Consider the following 6000-nt stretch of genomic DNA (forward strand, 5'->3'; position numbering starts at 1 on the left):
TGGGTAAATCCCATTCCATATTGTCTGCCCCAATTTCCAAACAGTTTAAAAAAAATAAAAGAAAGAAAAAAGGTAAAGAGAAAGAAAAATAGTATTAATGGTTTTATTTGGAAAAGGTACTGGGAACTTGAACTCTTTCTTTTTAGTAGCAGTGAGAATTATTTTCCATATAAAGAAACAACCAAGGACAAGTTCAAGCTAGCTGAGAAGGCAGCATCTTGATCTGCTGACCTAGAGAGTCAGTACAGGTGCCAAGTTTTCTGTTTAAGCTAACAGAAAAGTTAATATGGGCATGGCAAAATAAAAGCCCAAAGACAGAAGCTGACTTTCTTCTCTACATGCTCAGTTCAGCATGCTACTTGTAGGATCAGAGAACTTTAAGCTCATAGCTTCCAGTCAAGCCAAAAGCTCCTGTGATGTGATCTAAATAAAATGCGAGAAAAAGCAGAATAGAAATTCACATGGAAAATTTTATGTCTCTGAAAAACATCAAGAAGAAAATTTCAGTGCAGCTACCTCTGAAGAAGGGTAATGGCATGGATTTTAGGAGAGCACCTCAGTTTTTATAGCTCAAACATAAAAGCAAAAACTGAGCTTTGTCTTCCTAACATACAGATGGAACAATTGCAGCCTTGAGGCTGAGAGGAGACTTGGTGGAGCGCTCAGATTGAAAACGTGGAGTTTCTATGCAGTCCTTGCAGATTGACAGTTCAGGACCCCAGAAAAAGCAAATTTTTGTGACCACAGGTGCCCCTGCTTTCAGAGGCAGAGCAATAGGCCTGTCTGGGTACTGCCCAGTCAGCCTGGCAAGCAGGTTACAGGAGCCTTGCCACCAACTCTTTCTCCAAGCAAAGTCAAACTGACTGCAGCACACCATCAAATCTTTGCAAATATGATTGTAGAAAACATAATATTTTCCTATTTCCTGCACAACATAAAAATGCAGTCTTGCCAGGTTGGGATCAAGCAGAATTACAGTCCAACGTGTGTCAAGGTGAGAAAGAGGACAAAGTGAACATGATATGGTGACATGATAACAATAGTCATGGAAAACAACAATAATAATATCTCATGCAGGAGAGCAATTGTCAGGGAGTTTTCAAATGTCATACTTCCACTAATCTCTCACCTCTCATTTTGACCACAATGAAATAATATGCAGACTATGACAGGGATAATCTTGAACTTCACTGAACACCCAGTTATCAGCTCTCTACTGAAAAGCAGGTATGACATTTGCCTGTAAGTATAAGCATGTCAAGACAAGTACCTTCTGAGATAAATTAATATGCTAGCAACTAAAGTTGTTAGCAAAATAAAATTATTAACTAGATAAAGCCTGAAAGGATTTCTTCATTTAGTTCTCTGTCTGGACTAAATGTAATCTCCACATCACCTTTCTGGTCTCCTAAAATAATTCAAAAGGAAAAAAATAAATCAGCAAGATGGCTTATAGTTGACATACTGGTACAGACCAACAGATTGATCTTTAAGATCAAATGTTATGGGCTTACAAGGCAGGATCAACAATTTCTGGATTCATGGTAAAATGGAAGCTATGACCACTGTAAACAATACATGCTGCTCAATGAGGGGTGATAGATATTCACAGTCAGGGCATAGAATTGCAGCTCAAATTTATTTGAGTAAATTACTTGACATTATCATGTGTTTGTGTGTGTGTGTGTATTTCTACTGCATCCTTGCCCCTAAGCCAAGGAAATAATTACACACTGTGCATACAAAAGATAAGACACAAGGGCCAAAGAGTGAGGAAGAAGTTGCATTTGTAAAATTTAGTTGTATCAGTTCATTTATTACTCTCAGAGCTCAGTTCTTTGCCTTGCTGATGCTGTTTGTTCACAAGAGCTGATGACTCATTGAAGAGAAGCCTAATTGCCTGTCATAACAAACTACAAGGAAAAAAGGCTCAAAAGTTTAATCAAATTATCTCAATATTCAGTCAAAAGATTGTATATCAATTTGAAGTACTTCAGGAAGAATCTAAGTTCACTGAAAGGAGAAGAAACATTGCAGGACAAATCCTTTTAAATGCCAAATCAGCATGTTGCCCTGTATGCGTCACTTGACCCTCGTGACTCCACAACCTTGCCCTGCAACCAAGGCCAGGCTGACAGGCCTGTAGGTGCCCTCATCCTCCCTACAGCCCTTCTTGCAGATGGGCATCCCATTTGTCAAACATCAGCCAACAGGGACCTCCCTGGTTAGCCAGAACTGCTGCTAAATGGTGGGATGTGGCTCAGCGAGCACTTCCACAGCACCTTTGGAGCCCTCGCATGGACCCATCCAGGCCCATGGATGTGTGTGTGTCTTAGTGCAGCAGCAGTTCACAGCAATTTCACCTTGTATTATGGGCTTTATTTTCCTCCTCATCCCTGCCTTCCATCTCAGGGGCTGGGTACTCAGAAATAACTGGTCTTTATTTAAGACTGAGGCAAGAAGGCATTAAGTACCTCAGCCTTTTCCTCATGCATTGTCACTGTGTTTTCCCCCCATATTTAATAAATTATGGAGATTCTCCATAGACTTCCTTTTGTTGCCAATATATTTATAAAAACATTTTTATTGTCTTTTACAGTAGTAGACAAAGTAAGTTCTAGCTGCTAGTTTTGACCCTTCTAATTTTCCACCTTCAAAACCCCACAACATTTTTGTGCTCTTCCTGAGGTGCCTGCCCCTTTCTCCGGGTGGGGATCAGCCTCTTCTTCCAAGTAAAAAGTGATAGGAAAAGTGGAAATGGCCTCAAGTTGTCTTAGGAGAAGTCTAGAATGGAAATTAGAAAGAGAAAATTTCCTGAGAGGGTTGTCAAGCACTGGCACGGGGTCCCCAGGGCAGTGGTTGCGTCACCAGTCCTGGAGTGATTTAAAAGACATTTAATGTGCTGATTTGGGACACAGTTTAATGGTGGACTTGGAAGTCCTGGGTCAGTGGTTGGACTTGAGGATATTAAAATTCTTTTCCAGCCTAAATGGTTCTACAATTCGATGATTCTTAAATCACTAGGAGCTGCTTGTTAAGATCGGTGTCATTTTAAACTTCAGATTCTTTCACTTGATACCCAGCAAGTAAAATTTCTATGTATTTGTGAAGATACTGGCGTTTAAACAGATGTCAGAAGCTTTTTAAGTATAAATGGAAATTGAGTTACAGATTATGATCGCTTAGGGATTTGAGTAGTGTATAATATCAAAAACTGCATCTGAGAAACAATGTACTGTTGAAAATAATGATCTTCAAATTCCTGTACACAGCAACTTTTATGTTTTCTTTAACTAGATTCTTTTAGTGATATTATTAACGATGTAGTAGACAAATACAATGAACAAAAAAAGTCAAATATTTGACATTTTCTGTTTCATCTGCCTGCTTATTTTTTCCCCATGGTCTTCCAGAATTTTGTATTTCTTCGCATTCCTCTTAATTTAAACCTTCCAGAGTGTCTAATGCAATTCCTATATAAACTCAGCCTGATAAAACATCATCCACAAACACAGCAGATAAATCATTAGCACCACCAGCTGCAAAATAGAAGTCCTATAATCCACCAGTAGTTAAGTTACCTGCTGGTATCCACTCATTCTTTTAAAAAAATGTGGAAATAAATTACCTTGATGAGTTGTTTTGGAGGGTAATGCCTGTGGGCCTTTCCCTGTCAGGAGCCTAGGAATTAATTTTTATATCACAATTCCTTCCTGGTAATGGAAGTCAGAAAAAATTGCACATTAGGGCAGGAAAGGGAGCACAGGGATTATACAGTGGACTGCCACAAGGACAAGGAATTCATCTGCAAAAACTCTTATAAAGAATGCTGTGCCATGGCTGGAAACATGCTTTGAAACTTTAACACAGTCCAGTACACTACCTGTACTCTGGAAAGAAATATCTCAAGCAAGTAAAAATTTCCACAGCTGCATTCTTTCCACCATGAACATTTACCCATAAAGTTCACTTCAGAAACTTCTCAATATTGCAATAATTTATGCTATATATCACAAATTTTCAACATCAGTGGCAGATGAATTCTGTACATAATTGGCAGATGAGAAGTAAGGAACTGCTTTTGCATCTAGACACTAGTTTAACACACCTCTCTGGAAGTCAGAAGACTCAGTCTGATTTGTGTTTGCACCATTTGCTATTTAGAGCTCCAACTGCAATTTATCATTACATCCCAATTAAATATCTTCTCCATTCTCAGACCTAGTTAAATATAAATATAATCCTATCAAATGAATACATAATCAAACTTTTTCTCAAATTACTCTAAAAAAGCCTAAAATGTCATTAAGTATTTGAGTTTCTATTGAGTTTCTTGTTTGTCAAGCTGGCTGGAATAGAAGCTACCAATCCAGCTCTTTACCTCTAGTTGAGACCATTTTCAACTGGTCATCTTCAGAGAAGTAATTTTTTTTAATCATTCTGAATGCAAATTATCTGAAAAAAATCACATCTAAAGAGTAAAGTATCCATTATTACCCTTCATTACTAAGTAGATATGGGTTGTATAATCTACCTTTCAGGATTCTGTGAAAAAGTATTATACAGGCAACAAACACTGCATCTTTTCCTGTGAATAAAATTATTCCCCTCACAAAGGTACCTTTGGATCTATTTTTGCTGCTTATCTATTTTTGCCTAGGATTTGATGCATGCCTGGATCCTGGGACTTCAGAGAGAGTGCTGCATGAGTGTCACAGCTGAATGCAGCCTTTTGTTTACTTTTACCAGAGGCCATACCGTTTCTCCAGAATGAGATCTGCTCCTTCACAGTTATGACTGAGATTTCTGTCTTTTGAATTGTTTCCAAACACATGCTATTAATCTGACATGACTCAGATAAACCTTCTAAGTAAACAGTCTTCCCTTTTAAATGCAAGATTCTGCTTCCAGCACACAGCTATACATAAGTGGGCACACAAAAGGTACACTGATTCCAGTTTTCTCTCTTGGTGGTCAGAAGCAGATATCCACACCATTTAGCAGTCCTAGAGGAAGTGGAGACTGTTCATTTCTCTGGAAGGCTCCTGGCCACCAGCTGAGCACAGATCATGGAACTCTTCAGTTTTATGTACAGTAGTCCTGGATTAATTTAACCTTTTAGCCATGGAAACATTACCTCATTCTGTTATCAGGAATTTCACAGTTTAATTGCATCTGCAGGAAGAAAAATCCTCCTTGTTTTGAACCTCATGCATGCTGGTTTCACTACACGCCACCCAGCTCTTTAAAGAAAGATTAAACAACTGGTCTCTGTCCTGTCCATGCTGTATCACAGTCCTTTATCATACCCACCTCAGCTGCCTCTTTTGCAGACTGAAGAATCATAGCCTATGTGTCCACACCTTGTTGGAAAGCCACTTCACACCTTTGATGGTCTGTATAGCCCTTTCTGAAGTCCTCCCACAGATTTTTTGATATCCGGAGTGTTTTGTTCCAGACACAGATGGATTCCCACAGAGGCATGTTTTGCCAGCATGCTGTGCTAACCTGTGGTTAGACTAAGTGCTGGTTCATTGCATGACTGGGATGGCTCTGAGCTAACAATCAGAATATGCACCCCGCAGTTGAATATAATACTTTGTAGATAAAATCTGCCCTGGGATGTGGCTTAGCTCAAGTCAGGTGCTTTAATGTCACAGGAATTCTGACCCAGCCCAATATACCTGCACAGTTACCCAAACACACAAATATAGAAAGAGGCAATAACATTTTGATAATGCTTCTTATCTGTCTGGATTTCACTGAATTCCTGTTGGCCCAGTCCTCCACCTGTGCAAGTCCCTCTGGATGGCTGCTCTCTTCTCAGGCATGCTGACTCCCTTTGCTGTCATCTGCCAACACAATTAGAGTTGCCACCTTCAGGTCACAAACAGAGCTGTGAAACATGACAAATCTCAGGATAAACCCCTTCAATACCCAATTTATTATGGACCAATGGCCATAGTATAGCTCACTCACTCACTTTTTACCTACTTGGTA

The sequence above is a fragment of the Passer montanus genome, unplaced genomic scaffold (assembly GCF_014805655.1).
Source record: "Passer montanus isolate IOZ18808 unplaced genomic scaffold, ASM1480565v1 scaffold10, whole genome shotgun sequence".
Taxonomy (NCBI): Eukaryota; Metazoa; Chordata; class Aves; order Passeriformes; family Passeridae; genus Passer; species Passer montanus.